General features: G+C 45.8%; 1 long non-coding RNA gene across 2 annotated transcripts; it reads left to right on the top strand.

The window, feature by feature from the left end:
* The first annotated feature begins 3,756 nt into the window (after nucleotides 1-3,756).
* Nucleotides 3,757-7,391, top strand: LOC139318100 (uncharacterized). Of its 2 annotated transcripts, none has more exons than XR_011600496.1 (3): nucleotides 3,757-3,898; nucleotides 5,073-5,225; nucleotides 7,038-7,391. It is a non-coding gene; the product is annotated as an uncharacterized lncRNA (long non-coding RNA). The 2 variants fall into 2 exon arrangements; XR_011600497.1 differs by having other exon boundaries at nucleotides 7,113-7,388.
* The last annotated feature ends 12,751 nt before the right edge of the window (nucleotides 7,392-20,142 follow it).

Below are 20,142 nucleotides of genomic sequence, written 5' to 3'. Positions count from 1 at the left end.
AGACACTGCGACCGTCATAAGTATAAGTCAGTGGCCAAGCGTATGAATTTGGATCACATGACCCTGGGGATGCTGCAATGGTCATAAGTGTGAAAAACAGTTGTAAGAAAATACATACTTGATTATACATGTTATAACTGCAGCGAGGATAGTATTTGCGCAGAGGAGCCTTGGTAGTACAGTGGTCTAAAGCACCCTGTTATTAAGACCAGCTGCCTGCAATTACTGCAGGTTCGAATCTCGCCAGGCTCAAGGTTGACTCAGCCTTCCATCCTTTCTAAGGTAGGTGAAATGAGGACCCAGTTGTGGGGGCAATAAACTGACTTTGCATAAATATACAAAAGGATGAAGGCTATTGCTTAGCGCATTGTAAGCCGCCCTGAGTCTCCGGAGAAGGACGGCATATAAATCAAACTAAAAAAAAAAAAAAGAGGTGGAAAGCGGAGAAAATCCCTACAGAGGGAGAGTAATTGAGAAAATATTGGATTGTGCAGAAATGAATAGATTGACTTTGACAATTAAAGAAAGAGAGGAATCGTAATATTTTAAGGTATGAAGACAATTTTATCATTGGTTAGAGAAGAGATATATATAGGGTAATGTAATGAAATAAGTGAAGAAGAAAGAAGAGAAAGAAGATAGATAAATGTATTAATAGAAAAGCAAGAAATGTGGGAGAAATGTTATAATAAATGAAATGATAATATTAAGGTAGGATAAATAGTGGAGGAGTAGGAAGAAGACACAACAGATGTACTCAGATGATACACTGATTGATTGATTATGTATTGTATGTCTATAAAATAATGCACTGTTGTAAGTTGAGGACTGCTTGTATAGAAGAATAAATTGAAGGAGTCTGTAGCTTGCTGGCTGCCTGAAAAAAAGCCTAGAAACTAGTGGATTGTGATTTCACTGAACTAGGGCTGCATAAAAATCTTGGTTTACGTAGGAAGAACCTGGCTAAAGAGAAATACACATAAAGGCCTACAAAAAGAAAAGAAAAATACTGTACCTTTACAGGGAGGATACATGGGATGAGGGTGTGCTAACTGATGAGGACTAATAAGTCCGAAATAGATCTATCTTAGTCTCCTTAGTCTCCCAGTGGGCAGCAGGGACTTTGCTGGCTGCCTGAAAAAAGCCTAGGAACCAGTGGATTGTGATTTCACTGAACTAGGGCTGCATAAACATCTTGGTTTACGTAGGAAGAACCTGGCTAAAAAGAAATACATACATACATACATACATACATACATACATACATACATACATACATACAGAAAATAGAGAGAGAATATATATACATTTATAGAAAGCATATATAAAATATATATAGAAAGTATATATACTTTCTATATATACTGTGTGTGTGTATAAAATCTATGTGTGTGTGTATATATATGTGTATGTGTGTGCAGGGGGGAAATCCAGCAGGTTCTGACAGGTTCTGGAGAACTGGTAGTGGAAATTTTGAGTGGTTCGGAAAACCGGCAAATACCACCTCTGGCTGGCCCCAGAGTGGGGTGGGAATGGGGATTTTGCAGTATCCTTCCCCCAGGAGTGGGGTGGGAATGGAGATTTTGCAGTATCCTTCCCCCAGGAGTGGGGAGGGAATGGGGATTTTGCAGTATCCTTCCCCCCAGGAGTGGGGAGGGAATGGGGATTTTGCAGTATCCTTCCCCCAGGAGTGGGGTGGGAATGGGGATTTTGCAGTATCCTTCCCCCAGGAGTGGGGTGGGAATGGGGATTTTGCAGTATCCTTCCCCTGGAGTGGGTGGAAATGGAGATTTTGCATTATCCTTTCCCCAGGAGTGGGGAGGGAATGGGGATTTTGCAGTATCCTTCCCCTGGAGTGGGGTGGAAATGGAGATTTTGCAGTATCCTTCCCCTGCCACACCCACCAAGCCATGCCCACCGAACCAGTAGTAAAAAAAATCGGATTTCACCACTCTGTGTGTGTGTGTGTGTACATACATTTACATATACAGACAGAGAGACTATTTAGCAAATACATATAATATATATTTGCTAAACAGTAGAATCATAGCAGCCGTCGTGGCCAAGTGCAGGCAACTGGGAAGGCCTTAAATTAGGATCGGACATTTTCGTAGAGGATCAAGCCATAAATGGCTACAATTTTTGTGTCAGCTTTTTGAGGCTGTCCAGATCTGGAAGCAGAGAAGGCCTCACAAGAAGGCCGGGCCTACACTTGGTGGAGGTGGGTGATAGTAGCAGAATTCTGCACATCTCTCTGTTTTTTCTGATCGATGCTGCTTATACCTCGGGGAGGAGCCAGAAATACAGGTAGTCCTTGACTTACAACAATTGGTTTAGTGACCATTCAAAGTTACAACTGCCCTGAAAAAAAGTGACCTATGGCCGTTTTTCACACTTACGACCGCTGCAGCATCCCCACAGGGTGACGTGATCAAAATTCAGAGGCTTGGCACTGACTCACATTTATGACAGTTGCAGTGTCCCGAGGTCATGTGATCCCCTTTTGCGACCTTCCTACAAGCAAAGAATCTGGGGAAGCTAGATTCACTTTACGGCCGTGTTACTAACTGAACAACTGCAGTGGTTCGCTTAGCAACTGTGGTAAGAAAGGTTGTAAAATGGGGCAAAACTCACTGAGCAAATGTCTCACTTAGCATCAAAAATGTTGGGCTCAATTGTGATTGTTAAGTTGAGGATTACCTGTATAAATTGCGCATGTGAGGGATCTAGGTTGCGCCGCCTCCTGGTCTGTGGTGCCAAAAATGTTGTGCACTGCTGCTTTAGCTCGTTGGCAGGGTTCCAGCATCCACCTCTAAGCAGAGCAATCTGTTGTGGCCCATATGCGGCCTGTGCAGCTAGTAGCTGATTCCGACAGCGAGGAGGCTGGTGTGGTGCTGCGCCAGCAGCCTGTGCAGCTGGCACTCGAGTCAGACAGTGAGGAGGCTGGAGAAGATGTGGTGCCAGAGGCGGGGATTCAGCCAGGGCCTTCAGAACCTCCAGAAGCTCCCATAAGCGAAGAGGATGAAGAGGAGGAGCCTCTTCTCGATGCACGGGCACGCAGAGCTGCCAAAAGGCAGGAGTGGCTCCTCAGGAGGAGGTCTCCTCGAGAGTAAGGCTTGGGGCTAATTGGCCACTCCCTTAGCCTACTTAAGGAGGAACTCCGTCTGAAGCAATTTGCAGGGAACAACTTAGTTCACATACCTTCATGTCTTGTCTTGCTTATCTTATCAGCTTCCTGCAAATTGCTTCTGGGCATTCTGCCAACCCAAATAAGCTTTCAGTTATTATTCTTGGTTAATGCAGTTAATTAACAGCCGTTGTTGTAAAAAACTGATTTATTTAGTAAACTAAGGTTTGTACAGATCGTTCCATCCCATCTTCATTCGGAGGGCTTTTTTGCACTTCCACCACACCTGTAAGCCGAGAAGCGTTCCAACATTTTTCAGCTTCTCAAGCCATCCTTGGGGGGGTTCACTTAGAACAGCTGGTAGAGAATACCAATCACAAGCTGGGCTTAAGAGTTCATAGGAATGACTGATTATTAAACTACAGGATTTTACATTTTCTGCTGAATTGGGCTCTTCTGCAGAATGTCAGTTTCACAACTAAGAAAGATAAACCCGTATTTGATAAGCCTTTTTTAAAAAAAAAAATTGCTAAATTCACCTGTTTTAAAAGCGTTGAAGCCCACTCCCAGGTTGTTGCTCTTTCCTACATTCCCCGTTGAGGCTTTTCTCACATCCGCCAACAGGAAGAAGCGGAGAAGAAGGACGAGAAGGAGAAGAAGAAGGAGCCCGAACCTTCTTTTCAGATCCTTGACAATCCAGCTCGGGTGATGCCAGCCCAGCTGAAGGTGCTTACTATGCCAGAGAGCTGCCGGTACCAGCCTTTCAAGACTGTGAGTTTTCATGATCTACCTACCCGCCTACCTACCTACCATCCATCTATCTATCCACCCGTCCACTTGTCCGTCCATTTACCTGCCTACCTACTTGTCTGTCTGTCTGTCTATCTCAGAGGTCTTCAAACTTGGCAGCTTTAAGACTTGTGGACTTCAAATCCCAGAATTCTGGGAATTGAAGTCCACAAGTCTTTTTTTTTTAATTTTTATTTATTTAAAAATACAGACAAAACAAAACAAATAAGAAGTCCGCAAGTCTTAAAACTGCCAAGTTTGAAGACCTCTGGTCTTATCTATTTATCTTATCTACCTACCTACCTATCTACCTACCTATCATCCGTCTCTCTGTCCGTCCATCCATCCATCCATCCATCCGTCCATATAAGTCTAAGTGCGATTGCCGTTCCTTCCTTCCTTTCCTCCCTCCTTCCCTCCCTCCTTCCTTCCTTCCTTCCGTGATGTCGTAGTGGTTAGGATGCAGCTTTGCAGGCTGACTCTGCCAACTGCCACCTGACCGGCTCAAGGTTGGCTCAACCTTCCATCCTTCCGAGGTGGGTAAAATGAGGACCCAGATTGTTGGGGGCAAGAGGATGACTCTGTAAACTGCTTAGAGTAGGGCTGTGAAGCATTGTGAAACGGTATATAAGTTTAAGTACTACTGCCCTCCCTCCCTCCCTCCCTCCTTCCTTCCTTCCTTCCTTCCTTCCTTCCTTCCTTGATGTCGTAGTGGTTAGGATGCAGCATTGCAGGCTGACTCTGCCAACTGCCACCAGTTATTTATTTATTATTATTTATTATTTTTTCAATTTATATACCGCCCTTCTCCTATTGGACTCAGGGCGGTGCACAGCCAAGGATAAAAAACATAACCAATACAAAATTTAAAATCAATTAAAAGAATTATACAGCTTTGGCCCACAATTTAAAACAATCCAATTAAAACCCAATTTACACTTAAAAAGCTAAAAAGCTAAAAAGAGCTAAAAAAGTTAAATCCTGACCAGCTCAAAGGTTGACTCAGCCTTCCATCCTCCCGAGGTGGGTAAAATGAGGACCCAGATTGTTGGGGGCAAGAGGATGACTCTGTAAACTGCTTAGGGTAGGGCTGTGAAGCATTGTGAAGCGGTATATAAGTCCTAAGGGCTGTTGCTGTCTGCTTTTGTTTCCTTAGCTTTCCATTGGGGGCATCATCGTCTTGCGAGACACCAGCGAGGACACAGAAGAGCTGGTGGAACCCGTGGCAGCCCACGGCCCCAAGATAGAGGAGGAGGAACAGGAGCCGGAGCCCCCCGAACCTTTCGAGTATATCGACGACTAGGATGAGGTGGGTGTCATCAGCTTCCTGGTTTGGATTTGCTTCCACCACCCAAACACCAAAATTTTTAATCCGGCTGGAAAATGACCCTGGAAAAATTATAGGGTCTTTTCTCAGGTGGGCAGGAGATTCAGCGGCGTGAACATTGGTGTGGTCTAGTAAGCTGTGGTAGCGATCAGGTGCCCAGGCAGTTGATTCTTTTGGATCCAGAGACAATAAGCAGAGGAGGAGGACTCTGTGATCTTGGTGGTTTTCTTGCAATCGTTTCATGACCCAACTACGGAACATCATCAGTGCTAGAAGGAAGTGGGTGTGCGGAGTGTAGGAGGAGGAGAAAAGGAGGAGTGTTCTGTCCCCCTTCCCCACACAGACAAACACACAACCAGGCACGGCTGCCAAGATTTTATTAAGCAATCAGACTAGAAACCCTTGCAGATAAGAGTTTTGGCAGTAAACTGCGAAATGCCTGCCAAGTCAGTTTCCACTCACAGTCAGCAAGAGAGAGAGTTTCTCCTCAGTCCGGTTCAGTAGCAAAAAGTTAACCACGAAGCAAGAGTTTGCCAAGGTCCAGTCCAAATATGCACAAGCCAGATTCCAGGTAACGCGATGTGACTCTCAGGTTTTTAACTTTGACCGTCACAAAGCCTGAAGAGCCATCCCACCCACTTTTATTCCTGGTGGGGCGTGGCTCCGTGACTCAGCTCAATCTCTGGCCCTCCCACGCCTCTTCCGTTGCTGCGCACGCTTCTCCTTCCGACGCTGCCTGGGATCAAGCCAGGATTCATCATCCTCGCTCCCTATCTGTTGTTGTTCCGATATGCTTTCCTCCTGGCACATCCCAGGCTGTTCCTCCTGGCCTTCGGATGGAACCTGAGGCATTGCCAGAGAGGAGGGTCCTGGAGAGGGAGGCCTTGTCAGTTCCTCCCCATCACTTTCTGAGTCCTCTTCCTCTGTTAGGACAGGCTCGGGAGTCGGGGTCACCACAAGGAAGAGAGAGAGAGAGGGAGGGAGGCATCCTTGGTGCTCTCTGAGATTGCTTGTTTTCTTGCAGACATTTTATTACCCAACTAGGTAACGTCATCAGTGCCAAACGGAAGTGATTGTGTGGAATAAAGGATAAGGAGAAAGGGAGGACAGTGACAATAAGGTCCTCTCTGACCTTGGTGGTTTTCTTGCAGGCGTGTCATAACCCAACTAGGGAACATCATCAGTGCTAGAACGGAAGTGGTTGTGTGGCGTGAAGGAAGAGGAGGACCATGGGCCCTTGGTGTTCTCTTGAGCTTGGTTCTTATTTTCTTGGAGACGTTTCATTGCCCAACTAGATAACATCATCAGTGCTAGAAGGAGGTTGGGATTTTGAGAAAGGAGGAGGAGGAGGAGGAGGAGGGAGAGAGGAAGAAAAAAAAGGAGGATAGTGGGGTTCTTGGTGCTCCCTGAGCTTTGTTATTTGCAGACATTTCATGACCCAACTAGGTAACATCATCAGTGCTACAAGGAGGAAGGGTTTGTGGAAAGGAAGAGGAGGAGGAAAAGGGGACCTTGGTATTCTCTGAGCTTGGTGGTTTTCTTACAGACATTTCATTATCCAACTAGGTAACATTATCAGTGGTAGAAGGAGGAGGAGTTTGCAGAGAAGAGGAGGAAAAGGACTGGGGTCCTTGGTGCTCTCTGAGCTTGGTGGTTTTCTGGCAGACATTTCATTGCCCAACTAGGTAACGTCATCAGTGCCAGAGGAAGACGAGGATGTAGATGGTTTGTTGAAAGCTTCCTGCGGGGATTAGACTGTCCCGCCAGCCACTAATCCCTTTCTCTGCCCTTCAGAGGAAGCAACACAAGCCTGGTCCGTGAAGGTTACCCTGCTTCCTTTCTTTTCTCCTTCCTCCTCCGGATGGGCAGCCCTCGACGGAGTTTGGCACAACGTCGGGACGTCTGGAGCCCCAGGAGGAAGCTCCTGTGGCAACGAGCCGCAGCTCAGCGCATGTCCCAACCGACGCTTCTCTTGCTGGCCATCGCACAGAGGACGGAGAATGGCCGTTTCTCTCTCTCTCTCTCTCTTTCTCTCTTTAGCATACTCATTTACAAGAAACCGGTTTTCGAAATAAGTTAATAAAAAAAAAACCCCAAGGGCAAAAAAAAAAATCTGGGTTTTTTTTTCTTCTTCTTTCTTTTTTCAAAACAAAAGTTTTTTTTATTTTTTATATTCAAACAACCAAACATTTCACAATCAATTATCATGCATCATTTTATCGCCACCCAAACCCCCCCCTCCCCAATTCCCCCCCCCCCGACTTCCCAGAGCAAAAACAGGATATAGCATTTAACAAACATAAGCTAACATATGCTAACTATTACAGAATTCAAAACTCTCTCACACTTGTTAACTCCCCTTTTAAAAATTATACTTCAACCTTCCTTTTATAAATTCTCTTATCACATTTCACATTTGTAAAAAAAAAAAAAAAAAAACATAATCTTATTTTAAACATTTTAAAATCTCTTAATACATTAGCAGAACATTCTCCAAAATATAAATTTCAAAACTTTCAAAAAGTTTTTTTTTTCTCCTTCTTCTTCTTCTTCTTCTTCTTCTTCTTCTTCTTCTTCTTCTTCTTCTTCTTCTTCTTCTTCTTCTTCTTCTTCTTCTTCTTCTTCTTCTTCTTCTTCTTCTTCTTCTTCTTCTTCTTCTTCTTCTTCTCCTCCTCCTCCTCCTCCTCCTCCTCCTCCTCCTCCTCCTCCTCCTCCTCCTCCTCCTTCTTGGAGGAGGCGGCCGGCTTGGACCGGACTTTGAAAAATTCGGTTGGTAAATTCTGCGCTTCCGGTTGTGTTCTTGGCACAATTGAAAAGCTTGGGGCTCTGAGATGCCCTTTCCCATTGTGAGATACAGGTGGTCCTCGACATATGACCGCCATTGAGCCCACACACACACATTTCCGTTGCTAAGAGAGACCGTCGTAAAGGGAATCTCGCCCCATTTTTATGACTTTTCTTGCCACAACTGTGAAGCGATCGTCGCGGTGGTTCGGTTAACAACACGGTTGTGACACGAATCTGGCTTCCCCGTTGCCTTTGCTCGTCAGAAGGTCACATGATCCCGGTACCCTGCAACAGTCGTAAGTACATGCCAGTTGCCAAGCATCTGAAGTTTGGTCATGGGGATACTACAAACAGTTGTAAGCGTGAAAAATAGTCATAAGTCACTTTGTTCAGTGCCTTTGTAACTTTTGAACAGTCGCTGGATGAGCTGTTGTAAGTTGAGGACTACCTGGATACTCTTAAATTTTGAAAAGGCAGCTTTCTTACCCAGGAGCCATGATTTTCTTCTCCACTGACCATCTAACTCGGGTGTAGCAGCAGGTGAGAATTTAATTTAATAACTGTATTGTCATTGTACGTGTATACACAGTATACCCATACAACGAAATTCCCTTAACACCCAAAGACCAGGTCCAACACATATAACAATCCCCAAACACACTCCCACCCACTACAAATTCCCCACCCCTAAACCACCCAAACATCCACACAACAGACCAAGTAATGCTGTCCAACAGCTCACTGATGGTGGCCCTTTCGTTCATTGTTGAGTGCAATTATAGCTCTGGGATAAAAGCTATTCACAAAACGTGTGATCCGAGTTTTAATTGCTATGTATCTTCTGCCAGAAGGCAACAGTCCAAAAAGATTGTAAGCAGGATGGGAAGAGTCTCTGAGGATGTTATGCAACTTTCTCAAACAGCGAGATTCGAAGATGTCATCCAGGGCTGGTAGCTGGAGCCCGATGATATTCTGGGCAGTTTTATTGATTCTCTGTAGAGCTTTTTTGTCCGCTACAGAGCTGCTCCCATACCATGCAAGAATGCCGTATGTCAGGACACTCTCAATGGGGCTGCGATAGTAGGACAGAAGTCGATACTGAGAAGTGCTGCCTTCCAAGAACTGACAGGGCTATTTAGATGTTCCTAAGGAATTCACAAGAAATATCTTTTCCCCATGGTGATCAATAAAAGAAAGAGCCGTGTTAAGAAGAATGCAATATTGCAGGCTACTTCTGCTGATTGCTGGCTGCCAGCAGTTCAGCAGTTCAATCCTGACCGGCTCAAGGCTGATTCGTCCTTCCAAAGTCGATAAAATGAGGACCCAGATTGTTGGGGGCAAGAGGCTGACTCTAAAGCACGGTGAAGCAGGATATAAATCTAATTGCGATTGCTATTCCTCCTTCCTTCCTTCCTCCCTCCCTCCCTCCCTCCCTCCCTTCCTCTATCTTATTTCTTCCTTCCTTCCCTCCTTCCCTCCACTATCTTTTCTTCCTTCCCTTCCTTTATTCTTTCCTCCCTCCCTCCCTCCCTTCCTCTATCTTATTTCTTCCTTCCCCTCCTTCTTTCTTTCCCTCCGCTATCTTTTCTTCCTTCCCTCCCTCCCTCCCTCCCTCCCTCCCTCCCTCCCTTCCTTCCTTCCTTCCTTCCTTCCTCCCTTCCTTCCTCTATCTTATTTCTTCCTTCCCTTCCCTCCCTCCCTTCCTTCCGCTATCTTTTCTTCCTTCCGGCCTCCCTTCCTCCATCCTGCCCCTCCTCCCTCCCTTCCATGGTGGAAATACTTTTGTTATTGCTAAAATCCCAGCTGGTCTTGCTTTTCCTGTTAAATCTTACAAATGGTTGTTAAATGGATGATTCTGGTCATTAAGCAAATCCATTGTCTGCAATGGACACATTTTGCCCAGAACTGAAAGCAAATGCCAGTTTCCCCCGGCAAAAAAATCCTAAATCACAGTCACATGACTAAGGGACACTGCAAGCTGCCCTAAATGCTGGCTGGTTGCTGAACTCCCAAAATATGATTACATGACTGGAGAAAATGCAGAAGGGAAGGGAAGAGAATGCAGAAGGGAATGGAATGGAATGGAATGGAATGGAATGGAATGGAATGGAATGGAATGGAATAGAATAGAATAGAATAGAATAGAATAGAATAGAATAGAATAGAATAGAATAGAATAGAATAGAATAGAATAAGAATAGAATAGAATAGAATAGAATAGAATAGAATAGAATAGAATAGAATAGAATAGAATAGAATAGAATAGAATAGAATAGAATAGAATAACTTTATTGTCACTTTGAATGTACACTAATCGCCATACATTAAAATGAAATTGCATTACAGCTCTCAAAGGGTCAACACTTCCAATATAAACTACATAAATGTGACTAAATAAATATCAAATTATGCATATAATTTGCATAATAAAATGCATAATAAGAGAAAGTCAGGTTTTTCCCAATGCTCAGCCACTGTCTTTTTTTTAATTTTGATTTATATGCCGCCCTTCTCCGGAGACTCAGGGCGGCTTACAGTGCGTTAAGCAACAGCCTTCATCCTTTTGTATATTTATACAAAGTCAGCTTATTGCCCCCACAACTGGGTCCTCAATTTACCTACCTTAGAAAGGATGGAAGGCTGAGTCAACCTTGAGCCTGGCGAGATTCTAACCTGCAGTAATTGCAGGCAGCTGGTGTTAATCACAATGCTATTAGTCTGCTGAGCCACCAGCCACCGTCTCTTTGGGGAAAGACACAGGTTCAAGGAAGGTCCTTTTTCCTTGAGAAAGAGAGGCAATCTGTGTGAGGTTTGATCCGTTGGCACATATTTCTTGGGGGGGGGGAAATTCTAGGAGGGACCCCAGTACTTTATTAACACATAAATATTTACAAAACTCTGCCAGGTTCCTGCAAGCTATAACATGGATTTTAATCAAGTACCATTTTGGGGTTCATGTAGTCCTCGACTTACGACCACAATTGAGCCCAAAATTTCCGTTCCTAAAGCAGGACAGTTGTTAAGTGAACGTCGCTGCCGTTGTTCACGGTTGTTAAGTGAATGTGGCTTCCCCCATTGTCAGAAAGTCGCAAAAGAGGCTCACACAAAAGAGGCCCCATTGTCAGAAAGTCGCAAAAGAGACACACACGCACCACACACACACACACACACGGACACTGCAACCGTCGTAAATCTGAATCGGCGTCCAAGCTTCTGATTTTTGATCACCGCGGAGGTGCTGCAACGTTCCAATTGAGAAAATCGGTCACACGAAAATCGCCTTTTTTTTTTCAGTGCCGTTACAACTTCGAACGGTCACTAAACGAATGGTCGTGAGCCGAAGACAACCTGTAGTAGAATGCACAGGGGTGGTTGTTTTTTTAATATGGAAGCAATTTTCTTTTTTTTTTTCCCCCAACCTTGGGGGGGTGGGGGAAATGCAGTGCTCTCCCCGCTCGTTCTCAGGTGCGGTGTGCTTGCCGCTGTGTGTTTTGTGTGTGCACAACTCCAGAAAATTGTTTGTTTACCTATTTCCTTTCCCTGTCGGCACCGAACAGCTGCCCAATCAACATCTCCGGGGTTTATCATATAACGCTTAGAGGGAAGCCGGGGGGGAGAGAGAGCCGAAAACGGGGCAGACAATCGACCCACAGTGAAGGCAAGAGAAGACTGAGTCATCACCGGAGGTGGAACCCGCTGGGTTGTCGATGAGGCGTGCGAGGAATAATTCCCCCTCGCGCCACATTTTTGTGGCTTTGCTTTCCGCGCCAGGGCTTGGCGCACCGCTGGGCTGCGAAGTGAGCAGGGGAGAGGAGAGGAAACGGCAGCCCGCAGGCCTGGCGGGCGAGAAGGATGGCCGGGCGCCGGAGGGAGCAGAGGGCCGGTGTCAATCCCCCGGCACCATCGGAGCAGCCGATTGAAGGGTTGTGGCTACACACACACAACGATTCATAAACTTGACCCGCCGGATTTGAGCAAGCGTGGCACGTGGTGCCAACAGAACTGCTATTTATTTATTTAATTGTATCCCACTTTTGTTGTTGTTACAAAATGCAGGCAACCGTTTGTTTAGGGACCGTTTGAAGTGAAAAGAGCACTGGAAAAAGGGATTTATGACCGTTTTTTCACGCTTAACGACCGTTGCAGCATCCCTAAGGTCGCTTGGTCAGTTTTTCTGGTGTTTGACAACATGTGTTCGATGAAAGTTGCGCTGTGCCAGGGTGATGTGATCGCCAGTTGTAACTTTCCGGGGTGGCTCCCGACAAGCAAAATCAAGGAGGGGGGAGGTAGCCAGATTCGCTTAAGGACCGCTTGATTTAGTTAAACGACCGCAGTGATTCGTTTTAACAACAACTACGGGGGGGAAAACTCGTGAGTTGATTCTCTCTTGGCCCAACCCACCTCACAAGAGGGGCCAAAATTCATTGAATAACTGCCTTGCTTAGCAACATAGGTTTTAGGCTCAATGGTAGTTGTACGTTGAGGACTATTGTACTGTAACTCAAGACAGCAAACACGACATATGCTTCCTCCTCCTATTCTCCCCACAACAACAACCCTGTGAGGTGGGCTGGGCTAAGAGTGAGTGACTGGCCTAAAGTCACCCAGCTGGCTTTCATGCCTGAGGCGGGACTAGAACTCCTGATCTACTGGTGATTGGCTCAAAATCACCCAACTGGCTTTCGTGCCTAAGGCGGGACTAGAACTCCCGATCTCCTGGTGATTGGCTCATAGTCACCCAGCTGGCTTTTGTGCCTAAGGCGGGACTAGAACTCCCGATCTCCTGGTGATTGGCTCATAGTCACCCAGCTGGCTTTTGTGCCTAAGGCGGGACTAGAACTCCCGATCTCCTGGTGATTGGCTCAAAATCACCCAACTGGCTTTCGTGCCTAAGGCGGGACTAGAACTCCCGATCTCCTGGTGATTGGCTCAAAATCACCCAACTGGCTTTCGTGCCTAAGGCGGGACTAGAACTCCTGATCTCCTGGTGATTGGCTCATAGTCACCCAGCTGGCTTTTGTGCCTAAGGCGGGACTAGAACTCCCGATCTCCTGGTGATTGGCTCAAAATCACCCAACTGGCTTTCGTGCCTAAGGCGGGACTAGAACTCCCGATCTCCTGGTGATTGGCTCAAAGTCACCCAGCTGGCTTTCGTGCCTAAGGCGGGACTAGAACTCCCGATCTCCTGGTGATTGGCTCAAAGTCACCCAGCTGGCTTTCATGCCTAAAGTGGGACTAGAACTCCCGATCTGGTGATTGGCTCAAAGTCACCCAGCTGGCTTTCATGCCTAAGGCGCAACTAGAATTCACTGTCTCCTGGCAATTGGCCTAAAGTTACCTAACCAACTTTCGCAAACTGCAAGTCCTTGAGATCAGACTTACACTAGGAGATTTGCACACATCCCTTGGACCATTAAGTGTAAGTGTGCAACCCACCACCACAAGTAAGTGTATCCTGAACCCTCTTCTTCTTACAAAGGCATTTGGAAAACAAAAACAAAAATCTTACGTCAAGTTGCAAAGAAAGGAACGAAGGAACATTTCTCTGCACCCTTTGAAACGATAAGTCTATCTTTAGTTGTAAAATTTGGCTCTGGCCCCAAAGAGGCTTAATGAAACCAAAATTTCTCCAGCCCAGCAAAAAAGAAAAGGCTTCCACCACAACGCCCATCATTCTCAGCCGAGAAGGCCAAATGCTTGTGGCAGCCTGGAATCGTGACAATTTATTTATACCCCTGTCGAATTTTTTTGGGGGGAAAATAGAATCCCCCTGCCGCGCCATTAAAAACTCTTTTAATTTTATTTCAACTCCGCTCAGCTCGAACGCTGCCATTTTGCAAAACAGATGTAAATCTCGCTAACGGTTTGGCGGTTGCTGCCGCCAACTCCTTGTACCGAATCTGTGGCTTCCTCCCCGTTTTGGTCTCCATCAACATCTTTTACTTCTTTTTATGACTTTTCACTCCTTCCTTGAGTCCTGCCAGATTGGCGAAAGAGGAGGTGAGATTCATTCGCTCCACTGGTACATTCCGTCAACGCCAAGAAGGGAACACGCATCATGGAATAACGGCATTTTAATAACATTTAAAAGAGATTTTGATTTGCTAAAAAAAAAATCGGGCGCCTGGTGCAAGATGGATTTTGCTCCAGAAATATTGCATGGACCAGAATTTCCTTCAGGATACGATGGATTCATTTTTTTTCACTTTGCTGAAAACTGCAGTTGGGTCTCTGAAGTTACAAGGAGTCCTCGACTTACAACTGCTCATTTAGTGACCGTCCAAAGCAGAGGTCTCCAAACTTGGCAACTTGTGGACTTCCAGAATTCTGGGAGTTGAAGTCCACAAGTCTTAAAGTTGCCAAGTTTGGAGATCCCTGGTCCAAAGTTACGATGGCACTGAAAAAAAGTGATTTATGACCACTTGTTCGCACTTGTTGCAGCATCCCTGTGGTTGCGGGATAAAAATTCAGACGCTTGCCCACTGATTCGTATGTATGACGGTTGCACAGGGTCCCGGGGTCGTGTCAACGGGGAAGCCATATTGACCTTGCTCCTCACTTAACAACGGTAGCAAGAAAGGTGGTAAAATGGGGGCAAAACTCACTTAACAAATGTCTCGCTTAGCAACAGAAATGTTGGGCTCAATTGTGGTCATAAGTCGAGGACGACCTGTACTTTCCTTTGGGCCTGCAGGAAGCCATCCCAAAATAACCACGTTGTGGGGCTGAGAGGGTCTCTTTGCTGGCAGGTAAGGCTATCCGAGTAGAACTTCCATGCTTAGAGAGGCAGTATTGGTAGTCCTTGACTTAAAACAGTTCGTTTAGTGTTATTTGAAGTTACAACAACACTGGAAAAAAACGACTTATGACCATTCTCATAATTACACTTATTTATGTGATGGCGCAGTGGTTAGAATGCAGTATTGCAGGCTAATTCCAGCTGCCAGGAGTTCGACAGTTCGATCCTGACCAGCTCAAGGTTGACTCAGCCTTCCGTCCTTCTAAAATTGGTAAAATGAGGACCCAGATTGTTGGGGGGGCAAGAGGCTGATTCTGTAAATAGCTTAGAGGGGCTGTAAAGCACTTTGAAGCGGCATATAGGTTTAAGTGCTATTGCTCTTCCTTCCTTCCTTCCTTCCTTCCTTCCTTCCTTCCTTCCTTCCTTCCTTCTCTCCCTTCTTTCCTTCCTTCCCTCCCTCCCTCCCTCCGTCTGTCCCTTCCTTCCTCTCCCTTCCTCTCTTCTTCCCCCTCCCCTCCCCTCCTTTCCTTCCTTCCTCTCCCTCCCTCTCCCTCCCTCCCCCTCCCTCTCTCTCCCTTCTCTCCCTCCCACCATCCCTTCCTCTCCTCCCTCCCTCCCCCTCCCTCTTTCTCCCTTCCTTCCTACTCTCCCTCCCTCCATCCCTTCCTCTCCCTCCCCCTCTCTCTCTCCCTTCCTTCCTTCTCTCCCTCCCTCCATCCCTTCCTCTCCCCCTCCCTCCCCCTCCCTCTTTCTCCCTTCTCTCCCTCCCTCCCCCTCCCTCTCTTTCTTCCTTCTCTCCCTCCATCCCTTCCCCTCCCCCCCCTCCCCCTCCCTCTCTTTCTCCCTTCCTTCCTTCTCTCTCTCCCTCCCTTCCTCTCCCTCCCCCTCCCCCTCCCCTCCCTCCCTCTCTTTCTCCCTTCCTTCCTTCCTTCTCTCCCTCCCTCCATCCCTTCCTGTCCCTCCCTTCCTCTCTCCCTCTCTCTCCCCTCCCTTCCTTCCATGGTGGCACAGTGGTTAGAATGCACAATTGCAGGCAAACTCTGCTCACTGCCAGGAGTTCGATCTTGACTGGCTCAAGGTTGATTCAGGCTTCCATCCTTCCGAGGTCAATAAAATGAGGACCCAGATTGTTGGGGGGCAAGAGGCTGACTCTGTAAACCGCTTAGAGGGGGCTGGGAAGTGGCGTATAAATCTAAGTCCTATTGCTATTGCTACAATCATTGCAGCATCCCCGTGGTTTCATGATTAAAATTAAAGATCCTTGTCAGCTGACTCATACTTCTCACCGTTGCCGTTGCGACCTTCGGACGAGTAAAGTCAATGGGGAATCCCGATTCCCTTAACAACCACATTGTTCATTTAACAACTGCTGAAGAAAAGTCACCACCTCGGTGGTGCAGCGGACTAAAGTGCTGTTAAGTGCTAGCACTTAGCTGCCAGCTGCCTGCAATTAGTGCGAGTTCGAATCTCACCAGGCTCAAGGTTGACTCAGCCTTCCATCCTTTCGAGGTAGGTAAATTGAGGACCCAGTTTGTGGGGGCAATAAGCCAGCTTTGTATTGAACAACACCGCTTAAGGGGGGCCAAAAGCCCTAATAAGCAGGTATATACAAAAAAGTATGCAGGCTATTGCTATAATGCATTGTAAGCCGCCCTGAGTCTACGGAGAAGGGCGGCATATCAATTGGATTAATAAATAAATAAATAAATTATGCTGCTTATAGACCAGTTATCTGGACAAGATCTCTGCTTTAATCAGTTTATATTGTCTTGTTCTAACAGTTCCCCACAGCATTAAGCATTAAGGGCCTGGTGGCTCAGCAGACTAATAGCATTGTGATTAACACCAGCTGTCTGCAATTACTGTAAGTTCAAATCTCACCAGGCTCAAGGTTGATTCAGCCTTCCATCCTTTCTAAGGTAGGTAAATTGAGGACCCAGTTTGTGGGGGCAATAAGCTGACTTTGTATAAATATACAAAAGTATGAAGGCTATTGCTTAGCGCATTGTAAGCCGCCCTGAGTCTCCGGAGAAAAAATAAAAGTGGGGCAAAACTCATGTAACTATCTCGCTTAGCACCAGAAATTTTGGGCTCAATTGTTCGTCGTAAGTCGAGGACTACCCATATACCTCAGCCAAACAACTCTGTCGTGTGGCGCAAGAAGGAAAGTTATTTTCTTTTGTTGGAATTTGATTGATTGGATCGGATTTATACACTGTCCATCTTTCCTAAGAGACTCTGGGCAGTTTACGATGAAACATTGGTCTGGAGACGATCGCAGGGAGGTTGCCTCTCTTTAAACCTTCAACCAGACGCTGTCTGGAGCAACATTTTTGGGGTCAAGAACATCCAGAAAGCCAAATGATTGCGTAGATTGTGGAGTCTGGAAGAAAAACCAGCTGTTTCTGGAATGAACATCGGTCGGGGCGCGTCCAAGGGCGGCATCCGCTTTGAATCTTCCTGGATTGGCAGAGTGTGCATACACACACACTCAGAACACGCTCTGTTCGTTGTGGATTAGCCAAGAGGAGAAAAAAATCATATTTAATCAGGCTTCTTAAATCAGGGGTCTCCAACCTTGGCAATTTTTAAGACTTGTGGACTTCAATTCCCAGAATTCTGGGAGTTGAAGTCCACAAGTCTTAAAGCTGCCAAGTTTGGGGACCCCTGCGCTACATAAACATGACAATCAATCAATCATTATGCATATATCCACATATATTATATGACACAGACACAGCAGGCTTAAGACAGCCAAGGTTGAGAATCACTGATCTACAGAGACTTGGCTCCAGATGTTTTGGGAGCTCCATCGCTGGAGGTTTTTCTAAGAAGAGACCGGACAACCATTAGTCTGAAATGGAATAGTATCTCCTGCTTGAGTGGGGGGTTGGACTGGATGACCTATAAGGTCCCTTTTCCAACTCGGTTATTCTGATACAGTTAAATCAACTGCAGATATGTCTAGATAATTTATCACTAAAGCGTGTAGAGATTCTCAGTCCTTCAGGTCATGGTTGTCTCAAAGGTGCTTTTTCAGGAGGCAAAATTCTGGGAATTGAAGTCCACGAGTCTTAAAAGTTGCCAAGGTTGGAGACCCCTGGCTTACATCACTCCAGAAATATTTGAAAACTCCTCTCTATTCGCAAGTCTGGAGGTTCCAAGGGTCTCTCAAATGAGGATTAGCGAAGAAGAAGAATTGCCCTGACAAAGATGGGACCAGGCTGCCGATGTTGGCTTCTCCAAGCTTCCTACTTTGACAAATCTCTCAAAAGTTCCCTTCGGTTTTTTGTGTTTTTTTTTTAAAAAGGGTCTTTTTAAACATTTGCATTCAGATTTATATATATATATATTTTGAGACACTTTTTTTTCCTTTTTCCCCAGAAAGGTCAGATCTTTTGACCAGGCTTGCAAGACCGATGAATCTCACCAAATAGGTACATATGAATGTAGGAAGTTAGCACCCACCCCTCTCCTAGAAGAATGAAATATTCTAGGAAATATTAAAAAGGCAGAATATTATACCTCCCTGGATGACAAAAGGAAAAAAAAAAACATTTTTTTAGGCATGAAGCAGATCAGGGGTGCTATTCGTCAGATTCTGACAGGTTCTGGCGAACCGGCAGTGGAAATTTTGAGTTCGGAAAACCGGCAAATACCACCTCTCGCTGGCCCCAGTGTGGGGTGGGAATGGAGATTTTATTTATTTATTTATTATATTTCTATACCGCCTTTCTCCCGTAGGACTCAAGGCGGTGTACAGTCAAGAAAAATATAGACACACAAACATCATAAAATTGCTAATTAAAATTGTTACTTAGTTTGGTCAATTAAATAAAACCCAGAATTAGATAACATTTAAAAAATCATTTGCATGTTTGTATGTTTAGCCCTGCCTGTTGGAACATCAGGGTTTTGAGGGCACGGCGGAAAGCACGGAGATCAGGGATATTCCGTATCTCCGGGGGCAGTTCATTCCAAAGGGTTGGAGCCCCCACAGAGAAGGCCCTCCCCCTGGGAGTCGCCAGTCGACATAATTTGACTGACGGTACCCTGAGTAGTCCCTCCCTGTGAGAATGAACTGGTCGGTGGGAGGCTATTGGTGGCAAAAGACGGTCTCGTAGGTACCCAGGTCCTAAGCCATGGAGCGCTTTAAAGGTGATAACTAACACCTTGAATCGCACCCGGAAGACCACCGGGAGCCAGTGCAGCTCGCGTAGGAGATATTTTGCAATATCCTTCCCCCAGAAGTGGGGAGAGAATGGGGATTTTGCAGTATCCTTCCCCTGCCATGCCCACCAAGCCACCCCACCCCCACCAAGCCACGCCCACAGAACCGGTAGTAAAAAAAATTGAATTCCACCACTGAAGCAGACTCACTCTTAATATCCCCCCCTCCTCAATAGCCCACAGCAGATGTCAGCACTTAAGAGATAAAGAGACAGCTAGATCTATTCATAAGCAAATGCCCTCACCCAAGATCCAAGAAAGGGAGGATTAGCCCTCTACCCATTTAGCAACAGACCTTACCACATGGCAGTTGGGGAGATTGCATCACCCAGCAAGGCTCAACCAAGCCTGGGACTCAAAAGACAACCTACAAAGTTACCCCTGCATGGCTCCATGGAAGTCTGACAACCAATCAGAATACAAGTTCAAAGCCCAACAGATGGAATAAATCTCTCTCACACACACTTGCTTTTTTTTTGCCCAGGACCTCAAAACCACGTGGTCCTGTCCACCATTAAACCATCTTTCCAAGCAGTCCAGATTTCCAGTGTCTTTCTCCCCATTTGGAACTGAACCCAGATGGACATTTCTTCCAACACAAACAAGACTTTTATTTACAAATAAAATAAAATAAAATACAAATAATACCCAGAAGCAAGTCCCAAAAGGGCACAACCTTGCTTGGAGCGGACCTCTTTTATACATATTTTCGAAATGCATATTGCCATGGATCAATCCTGGGAGCCCGCATCACACTAAACCGGTAATTAATAGCAACACAATCCATAATGCATATATTTCAGGAGTCATAGTAACACAGTTCAACCAGACCCTACAAGGGATGCTAAAACCTTCATCTGATCAATCACATTCCTGCACTAAAAGCATTCTTAAGTGACTTCATACCAGGGTCTTGTCCATCACCTTAATAAATGGACATTCTTGGGCAGGAAGGCGATAGTCTGGCCTCCATTATTGCTGTCATCCTTGCCTAACAAAGCTGTTCAACCAATGAATAATCACCCCAATAGATGCAAAGCAACATCCCCAAAAAGGTAAAAGTAAAGGTTCCCCTTGAACATATGTGCTTGCTAGTTGTTCCTGACTCTAGGGGGCGGTGCTCATCTCCATTTCAAAACCAAA

The sequence above is a fragment of the Pituophis catenifer genome, unplaced genomic scaffold, assembly GCF_029215685.1.
Source record: "Pituophis catenifer annectens isolate HBS135680 unplaced genomic scaffold, rPitCat1.0.hap2 SCAF_6, whole genome shotgun sequence".
Lineage (NCBI taxonomy): Eukaryota > Metazoa > Chordata > Lepidosauria > Squamata > Colubridae > Pituophis > Pituophis catenifer.
This window is presented reverse-complemented; position numbering and strand designations above follow the sequence as displayed.